The sequence below is a fragment of the Camelus bactrianus genome, chromosome 9 (genome assembly GCF_048773025.1).
Source record: "Camelus bactrianus isolate YW-2024 breed Bactrian camel chromosome 9, ASM4877302v1, whole genome shotgun sequence".
NCBI classification, from domain to species: domain Eukaryota; kingdom Metazoa; phylum Chordata; class Mammalia; order Artiodactyla; family Camelidae; genus Camelus; species Camelus bactrianus.
Window position 1 is genome coordinate 55,156,469 of NC_133547.1, and position 20,301 is coordinate 55,176,769.

General features: G+C 39.9%; 1 protein-coding gene across 4 annotated transcripts in view; it reads left to right on the top strand.

The window, feature by feature from the left end:
• Nucleotides 1-20,301, top strand: part of LOC105079804 (uncharacterized) — a 429,087-nt gene that overhangs the window by 221,879 nt on the left and 186,907 nt on the right. For all 4 annotated transcript variants that reach the window (XR_012509222.1, XR_012509216.1, XR_012509217.1 and 1 more), the window contains one exon: nucleotides 8,481-8,634. The gene's annotated coding sequence lies outside the window, so the exon portion shown is untranslated. The remainder of the gene's footprint in view (nucleotides 1-8,480; nucleotides 8,635-20,301) is intronic.

Below are 20,301 nucleotides of genomic sequence, written 5' to 3' on the forward strand. Positions count from 1 at the left end.
GCTCCCAAGTGCTCGTTCAGTGAAAACTAAAGTCAGGACTTTCGCTTGCATACATTAAAAACAAGGTCGTGTCCCACTGAAAAGAATCTTCCCTGAGAACTCTCCAGCGATTTTCCCAGCATCTTTGTGGTGTTTCTTGAGAGCTCTGATGCCACGTTGATTTTCCGTCTATTTGAAGACTGAAGTCCTGGCCCTGTGGACACTTTCAAGTTTTTCTTTTTTGAAAAATCTCGAAGGCCTGCATGATATTTATACGTCTTTCTAGGTTTTGGTGAGCCATCTCAATCTGAACTTTCATGTCCATTCTGGGGAAATTCATTGACTGATTTTTTTTTTTTTTTTTTGAAAATTTCTTCCCCTCAGTTTTTCCATTTTATCTTTCTGGAAATCAGTCATTTGGACTTGGGCCTCCTGGGTAGAGAGTTTAATTTTCTTCTCTTTCCTCTACTATTTCCCTTTTCCTTGCTTATGTCATTGCTGCTGTTTTCTTATCTTCCTGGAGAGTCCCTGAAGTTTATCTTTCAAACTTTCTTTTGAATTTCTTATTTCTGTTATATTGCAGTTTCCAAGGGGACTTTAGTGTCCTCCAGATGTTCTTATTTTTCCTATTCCTGCTTCTTCAATTAAATGCCTCCTCAAATCTCTTTGAGGGTATCAAATACAGCATTAAAAAACAATATGCTCTAAGCACCAATTTCCCTCTGTTGCCAGTTTTTGGCTTTGTGTCTCTTGTAAGTAGGAACTTTCCCTCTGTGCCTGTTGGTTTTGCCAGCCTACTCATGTTTATGAGAATGTTACTTAAAACCCATCTGGAAGCTCAGGAGCAAGGGTAGCTTGGACATTGTCCCTCTAGTGGCCCTCACTGTGTGGCTCCAACAGAGCTATTCCACAGGGAGCCTTCAGCTGTCTGCACCTTGGCTTGGTGTAGCTCTCAGTGTGGCTGGAAATTCTGAGACTGATAACCTGAATGTAATCAGGTTACCTGAATGTGGCTGGTGCATTGGAGTCTTACTCTTCAGTGGACGCTTTCCCCCAATCCCTTTGTTTTCAGTACGAGACAGGTGCCCTGGCATCCTAGTGCCTCTCCAGAGTGCAGGGGAGGCAGGGAGGTGGCAAGACGCATGGGGTGATGGAGAACATCTGGGACCTCTCACTGAGCCTTCTGTTTCTGGTGCGTCCTGCACTCTAGACATGACCACACGCAGCACAAATGGGAGAGTGAATGGGAGCCAGTAGGGTTGTCATTTTCCGCCACAGTGACTGCATCAGCACATACTCCCACCAGCAGCACGAGTGTTCCTGAGACCCAGTAGCCTCCCCAGTACTTGATATCATTTTTAGTGGTTATGCGTAAAAGATTTTTTCACCGTGATTTAATTTTTATTTTAATGTCAGTGAATGATGTTAAACAGCATTTTATATACTTGCATTAGTCTCCTATTACTGTTGTAATGAATGGCCAGAAATTTAATGACTTCAAACAAAACAAATTTATCATCTTACAGTCCTGGAGGTCAGAAGTCCTAAAATTCAGGTGCCAGCAGGACTGAGTTCCTTCTGGAGGCTCTAGGGGAGACTCTGTTTCCTTGCCTTTTCCATCTTCTGGAGGCTGCCTTCCTTTTGTGGCTCTCAGTCCCTTTGTCCATCTTCAGAGACAGTGGCATAATGTCTTTCAGTCTCTCTGTTTCTGACCTCTGCTTCCATCAGCACGTCACTTTGTCTGATTCTGACCCTCCTTCTTGCATCTGTAAAGGACCCTTGTGGTTACACTTGGCCCAACCAGAAAATCTCCCTACTTTAAGAGCCGTGACTTATATCTGCAAAGACCCTTTATCACGTAAGGTAACATGGTCACAGTTTCTGTGATTAGGGCATAGGCATCTTTGTGGCGGGGGTTGGGGGTGCCTTATTCAGCCTACTGCAATTCTTTTGGCCTATTTTGATAACTCTTTTATAAATAATGTTTGCCCTTGTCCATTTCAGTGAATTAGAATAACTTTGAACATATTTAATTGCACAGACAATATTTTTAATCATTTATTTTTAGTCCACTGCTGAAACTAGAAATTTAATGTAAATTTAGGGTACTTAATTTGGTCAATGGAAAAAAACTCAATGACAAAATGAATAATCATCCTCATTTTTAAAGAGTTTGTTGGATCCAGCTTTCAACCAACTTGCCAGCATTTTATCTCTGGCCTCTTACTTAAAATAGCCTGAAAAAGCAGCCAGTGGAATTGCATGTCCCTTTCATTCATCAGTACATGAGTTTACTTCTCCCAGCAGAAATTACCTAAATGGTTCCAGAGTAGGGATGGAGTGACCTGGATCTGTCTTGGTCTTTCTTTCAGGAGAAGGGGATTAATGATTGTTTACTGACTGAATTAATGAATGACATAGAATAGTGGTGTTATTTTTCTGCTTCACCACCTTGGGTTTCTTTTGTGTGGCTTGCTTTAAATATTCAGCTCTCTTTTCCTCACTGCAAAGCGAATGTTCTTCCTTAATCTTTAACTATGCCTTATCAATTTATACCTCTGCAGATACTTATTCCCCAATTCCTGCCACGTATTTTCTATTGTATATGAAGTTATCTTTCATGGAGCTCAAATGTGTATTCTTGAAACAAATTTTAATTAATTTAATTTAATTTCCCTTGAAAAGAGAGTTTCTCCTTTTTCTGGACCTTCTGTTGTAACTAGTACTGTTGACATCTCTTGGTCCTCTGTCAGAAGCTCAGCGTTTGTTGCATCTGTTTATATGTGCCTGTCTATCGATCAATCAATTGATCATCTATCCTTGTTTCCCTCTCTTTTTCCTCTCTCTCTCCTTTTAGCAGATGATACATTTTTGCTATAAGTAATAAAGTTTTGATTTAATTTTATAATTGACAAAGACCATCCAAATTTTTTAATCATTTTATTGGAAATGTTCTATGATAATTTTAGTTGTGAGCTAATTCAAAGGAAACTGGCTTGGTTTTGCACCCTCTTGACACACACTCTACTATGGGAGGGCATCAACTAGTCTGGGCAGAATACTCTAAGTGTGGCCAGTGCGTAATTTGCATTAATGTATACAAATCCTCTGTGGATCGTATTTGTAGCAAGCTGCTTGGGATTTGTGCGAAACCATGAGGCTGACGGAAGGAAGCAATGACAGATGGGTAGAGAGTCTCATTTATTGGGAAGGAACATCTTTTCTCATGAATGTCACTTTCCATTTAATTCCATGTTGTCATTCAAGACCCTAATGCATCAATTGAAAGAAAAGCCTCATAGAGAATGACATTTGGGAGAGAGCCAACAGGGGACACTACCCGAGGCTGCAAATGCCGGTTTGCTTGGCAGCCGCAAGAAGAACAACTGTTTGGCAACAAATTACTTGGTAGAAAGCCTCTAGAATCAGTGAAGGATTAAAAATAGAAAGATAGGGTGGGTTTCTATGGCTTCAGGAGAGAGAATTCAATTCCCCTGGCTGCAGGGATAAATCTGCAACGCCAGAATCTTTCTTCGAGTTTATATGCTGCAGTGTTAGATGACAGCCAGAAATGGCCACAGTGAAAGGAGTAGCTGATTCTGTTCTAAATCACTCTGCCAGTCACGCTTCATGACCTTGCATACTACTTAATTAAACTATATCTGCATTGGCTCATAGCATAATAATGCTGTTCCAACCTTGTAGGACACATTTCAAGGCTCTTTAACTATAAGATGTGGGACTGATCATCTTGACGTGACTTTCCCGTAGAGCAAGATCCTCAGTCCGGCATTGATTTTATTCAAAATATGTTGATTGGTTTCCCACACCCTTGGCATATGTTTGTATTTATTTTTTAGAGAATTCTCTCCTGTGACTTGAAATACATTTCTTCATTGCAAAGCCAAGAGTCTTTTTCTCTTTACTTTGTTCTTCCAAGAGTACAACTGGTGATTGCCAATGAATCATGGATCCATGCTTCTCAAAATTTAATTTGCAGATGAATCACCTGGGATCTTGTTAAAAAACAGATTCTGATTCAGTCGGTCTGGTGTGAGAGGCTTTAATCTTTAATCTTTAATTGCTTTAATCTTTCTCCTTTAACACAAACTAGTGGCACCAACTCCCCAATCCCTTGGCCTTCTTCTGAGGGTGGTGGTCCCCCATGGTCCTCTTACCCTAACTTAGGGTGCCCAAGGTTCTGATGGTGCTTCCTCTTGGGTTTTATTTGGCTGCTTCTTGGTGTCCAACCTGATAAGATTATTTGGTTGAGGGAGAGAACATGGCAGAATTAAATAAAATTCGAAGTAGCTTATCCACAAACAGAATAAGATTCATGGCAGCCGTGGCCTATGACTTGGCTTCTGTCATCTTACAATGTCATTCCCTTCAGAATGCAGAATTCTCTATCAGAAGCAAGGCCAGCCTCTTCTGTTTCTGTCTCCCAAACCTGCGGTGCCAGAGACCACAGTTTGTGCACTTGTTTATCTCCAAGTGGATCATTAGAAACAGGGATCCATCTCCTACTGACTGAACTGCTTTATCTTGTTTAACGAGACTAAATATGGTAATATCATGAAATAAGTTTTTTTTAAGTCCACAATTAATGATCAGCACAAGGTGATTAATGCTGCTTTCTTACGATAGTGTTTGTATTATAAAATTGTAGGTCAGTACTCATGCTCCTTTCTGATTTCTCAAGGTTTGATGATCATTATGCAGAATTTTAAGAAAATTCATTACATGGATATAATAAAGACCACAATTTTAATTGACTTTTACACACTGTTAAACTTTTATAGAGGTATGCTCATTTAGTAGTCAGCATGCTGCAGTACAGTATGAGAATTCAAATCCTGAGTGAAGTAGGTTTCTGTAGATGTGTTTACTTTAAGAGTGTATCAAGGTCTGTTAAGATGTGCTGTTCATCTCAACCCAAATGACCAGCTTATTTGGACAGTTGCACTTTTCTCAGTAAAAGTGTAGTTTGGAGGTTGAACATGGGTGTGCCTTTGCTCATGATCTGAGTCGTGAGATGAAGAGTATATCATTCAGTGGCAATACACCACTTTAGATACCTGCAGCACAAAGTAATTACGTAGGGAATTTGGTGTTTAAAAAAAATGTTGGAAAGGCTACAGAAGGCATCAGAGGCTGGCTAAAGCTTGTTCTCAGGCTTGTCACTACCGTTCTGGTCCAGAGAGTCAGGAAGATACTGGTGCTGCACTGATAAGGAGACTGTGAGAAACCAGGGCTGTTGGTCAGTGAAGTGAATGAATCAAGGTAAAAACGTGTGTGGGTGCAAAAGCTCATATCTGCCATGGCGAACCTTTGCTCACCAGATCTAAGGGAGAAGTAATATGCTTCTGTCATCCTTGCATTTTCAAAAGTCTCATGGAAATCAATCTCATTGGCAGAACATAAACTGAATCCACAACCTTGGAGTCAAAGGGACGTGAGAAACGCAGATCTCAGGTGATGCTTGGAAAAGCAAAATAAAAGAATCATATAAACACTGGTTGCCAACCCAGTATTCATTACACAGAGGATGTAGTGTTTACTTGTTGAAAGGCTTAAACTTGTGGGTTATTTATCTACTCATTTTAACATCTCTTTCGCAAGGTGAGACAAAAATCCTTTGAGACTTTCCAGGCATCCTCTGGGAAATCTCAGAGTTAGTTTGAAGTCCACATGACTCCACTGAAAATTTGATTTAAGGTCAAAATGTTTGAGCATTTGATTAAATAGGATCATAGACCATTATGAAATAGTATTTAATTATCTTTGTAACCAGTAGAAGATTTTAAAGGCAAATACACAAGGTTACATAGTGTGAACCAAACTTAGCTCTTTTAAAGATGAGAAGCCTGGGTTTTCTTTAGTAATTAAAGATGATAAAGACATTGTGAAGCAGAGTACATTTTTCAGTAAGCCACAAAATCTTTGTTTTCCAGGTAGATTACTCAAAAGTTAAAAACAAAGCAAAATTACCCAGCCGCCGCCAAAACTATCATTTATGAAGAAGAGCAGACCAATAGTCTAATAAAAGTTTGTCATTTTAATAGGAAACTAAATTCCAACTTTGCTCCAGTACACAGTTTGATATCAAAACTCACTCTTTTAAAGACTCCTATAAATCCATTCCCATTTCAGCTAGCTTGGCCACACATAAACTTCCTTCCCCAAGATGTTTTCCCCCAGAAACATACAACTTTTATATATCCACTCAGATTTTGTCTCGGTTATTTTCCTTTCTCATTCTGAACCAGTCATTTTATTTTCCTTACAAAGCTTTCGTACACAGTTGTTTCCTTTCACCTTTATTACTTCTAATTAGTTTTAATTACATATATTCATTGGAATTCTTAACTCTTAGAATCCTTAATTCCTAGTGAAAACTAAGAAGTCAGCAAGTGTGGACAATCTGATACAGGAGCATTCTGTGGATTGGAAAACTTATAATACATTTCATACTTTCTAGAGGTATGGTCTTCCTCATAGTAAAATTTTCAGTGTGGCAGAAAACTAACAGATCCAATTATCTTTAGTTTCTTTGTAAAAGAAAGTCAAAAATGGATGAATGTATGTTCCGTAATTAATGTTCCAGTATGTTATCTTATCCGGTAATGATGTAGATACTCAATGACTAGCTATCATTGAATTTACCTCAGTAAACGTCAAGGTTTAAAGTTACTCGAAAAACTATGGAAACCATTTTTTTAAGTAGACATAGCATAAAGCATAATTATTGTTGAAAAGTTCATTTATAAACATTTATCTTATTTGTATCTATTTAATTCACTTATTCTTAACAATTACGTTTAGATTAGTCATGAAAATTTCATGAGACATTAAACAGCTAACCACCATCTTATCTTTTTTTGCTGACAAATTCTGTAACAGAGATAACATGAGCTTATTTAAATTTTAGTAAAGCTAGGTAGAATAAAAGTATTATATTTAATGCTGTTAACTCTAAAGACATGACTGTTTTAATTAAAACAACAAACGTAAACTAGCTTTTATTTTCCAAACATTATCCTATATCACATAAGCTTGTAAAGCCTCTGGGTTAGTTTCTATATTTCTGAGAGTATAGCTGACTTATTTAAACACTCATTTGTCTTTAAGCAATTAAATAGAGCTCTTTACAAGTTAATTTTGGCAATATTATCTGATAATAGAAAAAAATCGCACATTTATAACATACGTACCTAGGTTTATGTAAACATACAGATGCAAACAGAGATCGTATAGTTTTCATTTAAACATGTTAGCCACAAGATCGGTGCACTGATGCAAAATTCACCAGTTTATAAGAGCAGTTGGATTCAAGTTGTGTTTCTGGCAGATGGAATAAGTTAAGGTTACCTGCTCTGATGGCTGATGCTTTTTACTAATATTTGCAGAAGAGACTTGTAAGATTTTTTTTATAGGCCTAGTTTTCAAAATAGCCTTTCTTCATGTTGTTGTTTCCTTTCTGATAAGAATTACCTTGGCTCCTGGAGAAAACCACGTAGAATACTTACACCTCAGAAAGCACAGAGAAATAATGCCAGTTCCACCATGAAGGGCTTTTGTTTCCTAAGTCCAAATCTTTTACAATATCTGCAAGCCTTTTGGGATAAATAGAGATTTGGGGCTTGGTAAAAAGGATACGTGGACTTTGAGTTATTTCTAGGGCCACATTTCTGATCCTGTAAAGGCTCGAGGTGTAAGACAAATACAGTTGTTTTTAATTTCTCAAAGAATCGGGCCCACCCAAATGATGTGAAGGCTTACCCACCCATCCCACTACCATCTTTCCAATGTGCTGCTTTATATCAAGAAGATCATCAACTAAGTTGGAAATCAGAATGTTCCTGTGTTCTAGATTTAGAGCCGTGTGTCTTTGGAATGGTTTAATAAATCCTTCCACAAAGGCGTCAGTTTTTTATCCATCCCTCTGGGTACAAATTTTCATTTCAACTCAGGGGAGAAAGCCTAAAAAGAAAAGTTCCTGTTGGGCTCGGAATGTCAGCTTCCAACCTGGCCCATTCTGACCACAGAACTACATAAAAAGCCTTACATGTATCTTGTCAGGTTTCAGCTGGGAGAAACAGTAAATACTCCCAAAAGTATTGAATAAACCCTTGGACACAAGAGATGTCCCCAAAGAGGGTACAAACTATACTACCGTCCCAAGATCGAGAGCCACCCCCAGAGACAACCAAAGGAAGAAAGACAAGGGCAAGTCCCCTGGAGTGGGGGCCCACACTGGGCAGAACCCAAGCTCTGCCCGTGGAGTGCAGCCTGCATTTCTGTCCGGCCACATCTTGGGGCCCCCAAGTTGATGACTGCCGAGGTAAGTTCTCAGGACGCCAACCAAGACAAACAAGAAGGCGACAGGGATTGGGAGAGAAAGCTCCAACAACCAGTGTCTGCCCCAAAATCAAATTCACAAGAGTCTGAATCTGCCAAGAAAAGGACAACATGAGATTTTGTCTTCCTCTTTCAACCAGGCACGAGACAGAGGTCTGGGAGAGCTGACTTTGGCAAGCGTCCTCACCCTTGTTTCCCCAGGATCCCTTCTGCAGGCTCTGGAGCCAATGGGCTGCACCACAGGGGTCATCAGAAACGGTCACGGAGGAAACTGATTTTCATCTACCCTTTATGGTGAGTGCTCGGCTGAGACCCTTTTCTGTCTAGGGCACCTCATACATGGATAAAGTTATTGCTTAGGAAGCTTAGGGAAAACCTCAGTTTTCTTACTGGTTGGGGAGAAACCCAGGTCTTCTCTTCTGTGAGTCTCTAAAGAACACTTTACTTCTAAAACTTCTGGTCACCAAACATATGGCGGTGTTTTCCCACATCAAGCAATTCTCTGAGACAGCAGCTGGGTGTCTTACAATTTATAACTGACACACTCTACCCAGAGAGGGCATCACATGCCCCAGGTTAAGGCTCAGTCCCACAGATGGCTCCCCACTCTGCACCCCACAAACACACTTCAGCTGCCACTGGCAGCTAGGTTACCGCCCGTGCTTCTGACGGAGTGGCTGTGGATTGGAGGTTCCAACAACCCCCTCCATGTGTTTGATGAGATTAACCTGCTAGAGCAGCTCATACACTCAGGGAAACATGTGCTTACATTTACCAGCTTATTAAAGGATATGATAAAGAATACAGATGAACAGCCAGCTGAAGAGATACACAGAGCAGGGTCTGGGAGGGTCCCAAGTGTGGGATTTTCTGTCCCCGTACAATTGGGGTGCAGTGTAGATGGTCCACCCACCTTGAAACTCGCCGAAGCCCCTACTGCTGGGATTTTGTGGACACTTCCTCATGTAGGCAAGATCGATTATTAGCTCCCTTCTTAGCCCATCTCTGAAGGATGAGAGGAGGGCTGAAAATTCCAAGTTATTAATCGTGGCTGGGTCTCTCTGGTGACCAGGCCCCCATCCAGGATGCCTTCGGGAGTCCACCCAGAGTGGCCCAATTAGGAAAGATGTTCCTAGTGCTTTTTTTTTTTTTTTTTTTGGCAGGTAAGTCTTTTATTTTTTTATTTTATTTTCTTATTGAAGTATAGTCAGTTTGCAGTGTTGTGTTAATTTTTGGTGGACAGCATAGTGATTCTGTTATACATATATATTCCTTTTCACATTCTTCTTCTTTATAGGCTATTACAGGATATAGAATAGAGTTCCCTGTGCTATACAGCAGGACCTTGTTGTTTATCTTCTTTTGCTTATATTATTTATGAACTTAACAGGGTTTAGGAGCCCTGTGTCAGGGACAGGGTCAAAGACAAATATTAGATCAAGAGTTGCTCCCAGTGTTTTTATCACGTAGGAAATTATAAGGGCTTTAGGAGCTCTGTGCCGGGAACGAGGGCACAGGCAAACTCACATATATGTGTGTATTTATTTATATATCTCTCATCATTTCACACTTCCCTAGGTTAAAAAGTTCTCCACTATGGCCACAGTATAATTTTTTTAATTTTTAAATTTTTTTTCAGGGTTAGATAGAAGGTCAGTAGATCGATTTATTTATTTATTTATTTATTTATTTATTTATTTATTTATTATTAGATTAGTTTTTTTTTTACTGGAGGCACTGGGAATTGAACCTAGGATCTGTGCATGCTAAGCATGCGCTCTGCCATTTGAGCTATACCCTCCCCCCTCAGCATTATCTTTGATAAGTTTAACCTGCTTCATTAGCCTTAAACCTGTTCACCTGAGGCCTCACGCTGGCTCCGCCCCAGCTTAAGTAAGACCAGGTCGGTTTTAAGTCAGACCTAGTCAGACCCCGACCCCATCCGGTTCCTAAACTGGATTCGGTCCAGAAAAAGACGTGCTCAAATGGCCTGAACGCTCCTACCACAGAAGTCACGGATCCAGGCCCCGGGCCGAGGGAGACGAGCCCAGCAGCTCGGGACGCGAGAGCACAGCCCGCCCCCGGGGCGCAGCAGGTACCCTCCCCGCTTGCGCGGTGCTCCTGGGGGGCGGTCTGGGTCTTTTTAGCGTCCCTCTCTGGCAGCAGAACTGCTAAAAGACAAACTGAGCCATGTTAAAAATTATAAGAATTGTTTTAGCAAAAGTGGATTTGAATCAGGCAGCATCCAGTAGAAAGAAGCTCCCAGAAGGTGTACAAAATGAAAGATTTTATAGGGACAAGGGAGCGGGAACAAGGAAGGTTTTTTTAGTCAAAAAAGCTGGTTGCTTCGCAAAGTCCAAGATGGCAGGGGCCCATCAGGGGATTCCGGGTTGGCTGGTTTAAGATTCCATCTCTGGGAGACCCGAAGCTGTTTCTCTCGGTTTGCTGATATGGGGCTTATGATAAGCTACTCCATTTTGGGCCTGTTGTCTTGTTTTCGACAAAGACTGGGGGCACTGTCTTGTCTTTGTTAAAAAGACCAGGTGGAGGGGACATCCCGGGCATCTGAGACGGAGATGCAGGTTTTGTTTGTCATCACGGGCGCCGGGTTCCCAGTGTTTCTGCAAACCTTGTGAGAAACACAGCTAGTTGGTTTTTGCTTTATTTCTGCACCTGAAGTAAGTTCTTGTTCACCACCAATACTGAAAATACTGCTTTCAGTTAAAAAGAAGCGCAAATCAAATGTTGTAACTCGTTTTGAGAGAAACCTCAGAGACTCGTGTTCCTGGGCACGTAAAAGCATCTCAGTCAAAGGCTGGGCTCCACTGGGAGTGAGAGTCTGTTAGATTTGCCTCCTCATTTCCTTACGAAATTTAGGAGTTGATGAGTGGACACCGTGGACAGCAGGTGCATGTTATAAAGGTGACTTTAACAAACGGTAATTGTTATCTTTTGGCCTCTGGCCGAAGCAGCAGTGCGTCTGGGAGCTGACAAGAGGTGCGAGTGAACTTCCCGTTGCTAAACTCTCGATGGCTTTGTTTCTTATACACTTTCCTAATGTGTTAGTGAAATAAAGAGAAGGAAAGAAAGAGGGAAGGATGGAAAACCTTGAGTTCCTGTTACCAAAGGAAGGATTATCCAGTAAATAGTGAACTTGCTAGATGGACCACGAGGGGTTCTTGTATTAGTCATGTTCTCAGACCCCATCCTATGTCTGGGCTCAGTCAGCTCTTTAGGGCGTCTTGGGAGGATTTACAAAGCCAGAGCAGGTCAGAGATGCACCTCCATCCTGGGTTCTGAAGTAGGAACTGGAAAGGAGCTCTGTTTTCAGAAAATCAGACAGAAATCTGGGAAAGAGTAGGGGTCGGTAAGAGTAATTTTAGACTTTCTAGCACTTGTAACTTTTTACAGAGTACTTTTTAACAGTGTAGGCTTTGTATTGTAATAAAGTGCTTACATATCCATGATCTCACTTAATTCTCAAAATAATAATGTAAATAAAAGAGGGTAGATATGGTACCAAAGATGAGGCTCCCCGGAGTAGGAAGAATTCCAGGATGACCCAGTGATCTCAGGCCACGTGAACTCCATCCTATTGATGGGGGAGGGGGTCCTGTAACTACAGGGACAGAGATGTGGGCGTCCCTGGGTGGTGAGGGTGGGACGCGGCTCAGCTGACTTGCATAGAGGGCAAGTGTCCCGTGAGCGAGTCAGGTGAGCCCTCGGAAGGGACTGGGTGCTTCCTGGTGAAAAGGGATTCAGAGTCTGAGAGGGATTCAGCAGAGGGGGTGCTCCTCCCCGTGGGCTTTGACGCTCAAGGGGCCACGTGACAAGGAAGGAGGCTGCTTTTCTCCCCTGAGGGTGACAGCCCTGGGGCAGCCAGCAAGGAGGCTCTCAGCTTTATTTGCATTATTAATCTTTTCCCCATGAGGTTTAGGAACATTTCTTGACGAGGGCCTGCTGTAAATATTTCAGTCTTTGCAGCCACATAGTCTGTCTCTGTCACATGTTTTCTTTCTTTCTTTCTTTAGCTCACTCTCCCTCCCTCTTTTCCTTTCTTCTGGAATCTATACTTCAAAATGTAAAATAAAATGAAATCTTAGTTTGAGGACTGAGACAAAACAGGTTTTGGGTGATTTGGCAGTGCCTGGTGCAGACAATCAACAGAAGAATACATTAAGGCCTGAAATGCAGCGCCTGCCAGCTTCCGTCCTGTAAATACACCCCCCTAGTTGATTTCAAGCTCCAATGTGAAGGCGCCTCACTGTCAGAAGATGCCTGCAGGAGCCCGTAGTGAGGCTGCATTCCCACACAGAAACCCTGTAACTGAGTAACCACACAGCAGATAATAGAGAAATGTGTTGACGTAATTAGGAAGCGTTGAGTTTTCAGCATCTGCTGCCCTTGTTAATTAAATTACAGACATTCATTATATTAATACAGGCTGTGTTTAATGACCAGCTCCTGTTATTCCTGAGAAGTTCACAGCTGGCTCTCAGGGGCTGGTTCTGAACACCCCCAGCACAACACTGCTTGTGCCCTTAGAAGAGAGCGGTCCGTGCTGGCTCCCGTTTCCCCATCAGCCTGATAGGGAACCCAGCCCATGTGATAGTGGGCCCCCTCTCCAGTGCAGATGTGGCTCCATCATCAGGGATGGGAGAACAAGAAAGGAGCCTGAGTTCCTGGCCCTGTAGAGCTGCCACATCAGGCTTGGATGTCTTATGATCCCGTGATTACGCTCAGGGGAATCAACTTCTACTTTGTTCAAGCTTCTGTTTTGGGTTTTTGTTCCAACAATTGGCTGGCAATTCTAATTAGATATTAGAATTCCCTTGTTTGAGTGAGGAATCTGATGTTTAGAGAGAAAGAATTACTTTCCCAGCATCACAGCGCTGAAAGCCTCATACTCAGCATTTTAAGCACATCTTGTAACCCCGAGTCCCTGGTGATTTCTGTTCCATGCTCTTGCAGATCAAATCAAACCATCCATCAATTAGATCAGTCAGTCAGTCGTTGGTCAGTACAAGCACCCAGCTGGGGATTTAACGGAGACACAAGACTACTCTTGACTGACCAGTGGTCTTGTCTCTGGAAATGTTTTACTAGAAAGTGGTGCAGTTTGGAGAAGGCACCCTGTGAAGGGGCCCTGCCTGGGCAGTGGGGGAGGGGGACAGAGGTGGCAGCTGTGCCCTCTCATATCTGAAACGTCACTGAACACAAATAAGGAACTCGTCACCGTGCTCCATGCTGTGGGGATTACACAAATACAGAGAGAAAAGTAATCGAATACCTACATATTTGTACATTTCCTGTGTATTAGCTGTAACGTCTTCCTATTAATATGCTTCAGGACCACTTTTGATGATGACAGTCTTAAAAGACCACGTGTGCCCCAGGACCCGATTCATTCATGACTTGGACTGACATTCATTTTTTCAATCTTTGAAAATTTCTAAGTTCTTGAAAAACAAATACATATTAAAATAGTAATATTAGTATTTTCTTAGGCAATTAAACAGGCGATTGTGATGTCTCATTTAGCATGGCTTTTCCTTGAATGTGTGCTCTTTCCTTGTGTGTGTGGGAATGTTAATATATCAAAGGCAATGATGATTTTTTCCCTGAAAATAACTTTCTTCAGACATTAAAAATGTCTTATGTTCTCTTTATGTTTTGTCTTGGTCCTGGTCAGCCTAAATTAAATCCTTAATCTAGGGGTGGATTAATTTTCACTGTTTGTTTTTTAAACTCACACCAGCTAAAGACATGTTGCTAGAGAAGTTTCTCTTCCTGGCTTTGTTACATAAGGTTCAAAAAGTTAGAGAAAAATAGAACAATATAAATTACTTCTGGGGTTGGGTTTGTTAAAAAGGCATTGAGTGGTTTCAGTTGTTCCATCCAACAGATAATCAATAAATAAACACAAACACAATTTTTACCCTCAATGTATTATGATTGAATTATTTTTAAAAATGGAAGAACATTCAAATAAAAATATAAGAAGGTAAGTTGAGATCTGGAGAGAAATTTAGAAGGACCCTCTGTACCTCAAATAAAACAATAACATAACTAATTTCATTTGCAGCTGCGGATGGTAAGAAGTGAATTAACCTAAACACTGTGAGTGATTCTAGTTTCTCACAACTCCAAATTCACCATAGAAAAATATATTATGTACTTCAGCAGACAGTGAAATCAGAGGGCATTTGGCTTAAATGAAGAAAATGAATTTTATTAGTAAATAGAAAATTTTTTTATAAGTTATGGTGAACTGGTTTGGGGCTGCTGTAACAAATTACCACAAACTGGGGGGGTTAAAGCAACAGCAATGCCTTCATTCATAGTTCTGGAGGCTAGTCGTGTGAAATGAAGGTGTTGGCAGGGTTAGCGTCTTCTAGGGGAAAAAGTGCCCCATGCTTCCCCCCCTTGCTTCTGGTGGTTGTAGCAAATCCTTGGAGTGTCTTGGCTTGTGGACACATCACTTCAGTCTCCACCTCCATCTCCACAGCCCTTCTTCCCTGTGCTTCTGTGCTTCCTTTCTCCTCTTCTAAGACACTGTCATGGAATCTAGAACCCATCTTAATTCAGCATGATGCAGTTTCAATCCTTAACTAATGAAATCTGCAATGACCCATTTTCCAAGAAAGGTCATATTCAGATGATCTGAATAGAAATGAATTTGGGGGGAGTCACTATTGAATCCATTACAGATGGGCTCTCTGAATTAATTATCTTAGAAAAAGAGCCAAACGAGTTACAAGCATGGTTTTTACTACAAATTCTGGCTTGTTGCCTAATTGGAAATATGACCTTAATAAACCACTCTTGCAAAATTCTATGTCTAGATTTCTTCATCTGTAAAATAGAAATAACACTGGTTTATCTATCAAAAACATGGTTTTTGACCTTTGAATGAAATACTAATTATAAAATTTCTTTGACAAGCACAAAATACTACTTTCAGTTCACAGTGAGCTTAATTTTACTGTGAGTTAATTTTTTCCTTCACTGTTCTACATTGGTCAATATAAAAAACTGTTGGACATGTTTCAAATCAGGGAAAGATTTTAGGAAAACACTTTTGCATATTTATGTAAAAATTTTAAATTTTCAGTAGCAATTTTCTAGTTTGCTCTTTGTTGAGTCTCATAATCATTGATACCATTAGAAAAAGAATATATAAAAAGTTCAAGTCAGTTAATCATACTCCTTTACAGAAACTTAGGGAAGAAGGTTTCATGAAAAAGACAGGAATTATTGGATTAAATGATATTTTTCTATTTGCAAATTTACCCATTTCTGTCCCCCCCTCCCCCCACTGTCATGGATAATTTAACTGAGTTATGCTTCTCTGAATCTTTCCCTGGCTCCCCTCTCTATTAATGTGGCCCCAGTACCTCATATACATATGTGGCTCCCAGACTTTTATGTCCTGTCCAGACTTTATTTGTGAGCGCAGACACACATATCCAACTGTTTATTCAGCATCTTCTCTTGGATGTCTCAAAGACATTTCACATTCACAGCTTCTCTAGAATGGGAATGGTGCTCTTGGGCCCCGTCCTTTCCTTAAACCCACCGTAAGACCTGATTATGTGCTTGACATCACATTGAATGGCACCACCGTCTAGAAGTACAGATGTCAACCTTGATGGTTCCATCTCCCAGTAGCCTCCATATGCCCTCCATCACCAGTTTCTGTCTCTCTTAACACTGTATGGCCCTTCATCCCTTTCACCTACCTTAATTTCCATCAGCATCCTAATCTAGCTTTAATGATTATTAATTCTTGGCCAATCTTGATTTATCTGTACCCTACACACTGCCTCCAAGATGACTTTGAAAACATTCTAGTCACCATATCATTTCATCTCTAAATATTTCTGTGCACCCTATAAAAGATAAGGAATCTTTTAAAACTCATACCTGCAGTTTCATTGTCACAACTGAAATAATAGCAATTTCTTAATAATATCAAATATTCAGTAAGTAAATTTTCCCAGTTGTATGTATCTTTTTTTTTCTTTTTTTTTTTTTTTTACATATACAGTATTTTTGTTTGAATCAGGATTTGTTGTAGTCAATTGTCCCATCAGTTACTCAATTGAAACCCATTGGTCTCAAAAGGAGTACAACATTGCCACAGCCTCTCGGACAATCAGTATTTGGACCCTACATGTACCTGTGTTTTTATCTTGCTTTCTGCTTCCTCCCTGCTCCCTCATCTTCAGACAGACTGGAATTACTTCAGTGAATTATTCACTGAGTGCTTATTTTTGGTGAAGGGCTTTTGAAGAAACTCTTCCTTATCCCAGGAATACCTTTTCCTCCCTGTTTTATCCCCACCGTAATGGAAGGTCCCAGATCAGATGCACATACTCTGATCCCCTCTCTGACCAGGTCTAGTTGTTGAGCACGTGCAGTCCTAGCAGCACATCTTCCTCCTTTGCCCCACTTGGTCACAAGTTATGCACATACTTGTTTTTATGTTTCCTCTCATTGGCTCAATTTCTTCCACTTTCAAATTGTTTCACAATTGTAGATCTCTAAAGGTTTTAAAAAATTAAACATGTCTTCAGATATGTAGGGCTGGGTTAGGCATTGTTGGGGACCACTGAAGCAGGTGGTAAATTATTTTTATTAGAAATATTGTAAAGAGATAAATAGCAGCCAGTTTCTCAACTCCTCAGAATCCTTGGTGATTTTAAGTCAGTATTCCAAAGCTTATTTAGGGGCAATGTAGTATTATCATCTGTCCTCCTCAGAGATACTAAAATGTGTACATTCTAGATGTCCAAGTTCAGCAGTTCTAATGTATGTCATAATATGTACTACTTTAACATTAACTAGAGTTTATTACACCCCATATCTCTGAAATGAGGAATTAAGTCAAATTAAATGCATTTTTAAAATTTTGTAATCAATAGAGAATTTTAGTATACACTAAAAATAGTAAAGAAAGAGCAGCAAAAACATAGGAAGATATTTTGAAGGAAAAAATCATTAACTTCTGTGGCGATGGCAACCCCATAAAACACCGAAACATCAGAATGGCCATGACAGAAACAAATACAACTGGGAAAAAGCCATGTGTAAAGCAAAACAGACGAGTGTTACTTCTAAGAATAGTAGCTTTTTCCTTTTTCTTTTTTTTAGTCTGTCAAGTTTATATGTAAATATCGAAAGGAAATTTAAGGGAGGCTGAAATGTATTTTAAACCATGTGTCAAAGCACTATCCTCTTTGTATAGCTATGGTATTGCATATGGGAAGACAGATTTTAAAAATTAATTACTTAATGATATAACTTGAAACCTGGTATAAAATAAGCCCCCAATTCATTCCTTTGTAATGCCCTCATTGTTTCAAAATAAAACTGCAGGTTTGATCAGATAACCTGTTGAGAATCAGTAATGTTCTGTATAAGAAAATGTCATAGTGGTAAATTTCTATATCTATCTAAGACACAGTGTGATCTATAATAAGCAGTCATCATGTATGTCATGATGGTATTTGGTTAGCCACCAAATAATCCGTTAAAGTGGAAAAGTACCCGCTCTATTTTAGTTTTGTAGAATGAGTCATTTCATATCTGTGATAATTTCTTCAGCTCTTTAAAAACCTAAATTTGAATATCTTATTTTATCTGGAAGCAAAACATGGAAACTAACGAGCGAGTCGGTGGCTATACAGCACAGCTGTGTGACCACAGAGTTGTTTATGGTGATTGAAATATACGTGAGAGGGAAAAGAATAAGTTGAAAGGGAGGGACAGAGAGAAGGAATTCTAGAGAAGACCAGACCCTCAATTTTGTCTTTATTTCCTAACACAGATAAAGTGTCACAGATTGTCTGTCACAGATAAGCATATACAGTATGTGTTGAACAAATGCGTGATCAAGTTCAGGGGAACATCACTGATGGAAAGTGAGTGTAAATGAGGGCTGGATGTTCCCAGTCAGCCAGAGGTCTCAGCAGGTGAGACCCAGTCCCTTCAAATGTTCCAAAGGTGATGCATCATCCCAAACCATGTTGAAATTCTTAAATTGATCTTGGAATCTGAGGTCCATTGTTTAATTATGGCATTATCTTCTTATCCTTCCTAAAGTGGAAAGTTTAGTGTTTTGTAAGAAGCTTAAATTCTTTTGGTGACTAAAGTAAAAAAAAAAAAAAAAAAAAGTAGGCTATATTTTATTAACTCTAAAGTGGAACTATATGGCAGTGAATCATTCTGCTTCTAAATGACATTAGGAAAAAACAGTCCAAAATGCATCGATCAACACTATTGAAATAAGAACCTGGTCTCCGAAGTTTCCTTTTAAGGAACTCCTGCGAGACTTTCAGTAGAGCTTTTCTTAAATATCTTCTGATTTTTTCAAAACAGTGGTTTGAAACATTTTTTGTAGAGTTCTTGAATGGCTTTGTAATGGATCAAGGCCTAATTTTGATACATTTTGATTCTTAACGTATTTCTGTATTTTATTTTGTTTTGTGCATGTCTATAAATAAAACTGATTTTGTTATATTTGCCTTCTATCCAATGAGTGTGCTAAACTCACATGTTAATTATAACAGCTTATCTCTGTATTCATTTGGATTTTCTGTGTGCACCAGTCATCTGTGAATAATGGCCATTTTATTTCTTCATTTCCTAAGCTTGCCTTATTGCATTACATAGACCTTCCAGTAAAATGTCAGAGAGAATTGGTGATAGCAGCATTCTTGTTTTATTTCTGGTCTCAAGGGAAAGCTTTCACTATTTCACAATGAAATGCGAGGTTTGCTGGAAGATTCTTACATATATGCTCGATCAGATTCATGAAGCTCCCGTTTATTCCAAGTTTGCTAAGAAAGTTTCCATTAATGAACACTGAATTTTATAGATTGCTTTTTCTGCATCAGTGTGAATATTTTATTATTTTCTCCATTGTTAATGTGAATTAAATCAATGATTTTTTTTTTCTCTTTGGGGGAAAATGTTATTGAAGTATAACGTGTTCAGAAAAGTACAGAAGTCATAAATGTATAGTGTAATGAATTTTGACGAGTGAAATTAGAGTGATCAACTGTCATATGAAGAAACAAGCCATTACTAGGGCACCAGAAATATTCTGTGACCCCTTTCAGTATAGAGACTGGGTAGCTAGGATCTTGACTTCTAACGGCATAGATTAGTTTTGCCTTATTTTGCAGTGGGGTAGGCGCCTGGCTCCTTTCGTTCACAATTGTGTTTGTGTGATTAATCTTACTGTAAATAGTTGTAGTTTTCCTGTTCTCATTGCTGAAGAGTATTACATGGTAGGATCACATGACGATGTAGTTACCATGCTACTGTCCATGGACATCTTGTATTTTTTGAAAGAGGGGGTCTGTTATGAGTAGTGCAGATAACATTCTTCATCAGGTCTCTTGTGACTCTATCCGTGCATTCTTTTTGAACACACACACACACATCCCTGAGAGTGGAGTTTCCGGGGCCAAGGTCATGCACATCTTCTACTTCAGTAGATACTGCCTAACCGTTTCCCAAAGTGATTGTACCAATTTGCATTTCCACCAACAGTGTGTGAAGGTTCATAATACATTTTCACTAAATAATAGGTGTTACTGTTAGAAAATATCCTTCCCTACTAGGGAGGTGATAGAGGGCAGTTTGAAAGGGATGACTTTATGGCATCTGGGTCTTAGATTTTCCTTCCATGGTGTTGAATACCTTACCTTAGAGCAAGTAGCTGTCCAGTCAGCTTCAGTCTAATTGAAAAGTATTACTACCAATCTCTTTAATCGACTTGAAAGGTATTACTAACAGTCCCCTCCATAATACCTGGCTTGTGGGGTCAGGAGGTGTACTGGGGATACACTGGTGGATGTGGGCAGCCTGTCAGCACCATCGTAGATCAGAGAGGAAGGAGAATAGGAGAGAAGAATATGGAAATAGAAATCAAAGGACCTTGAAAGTGAA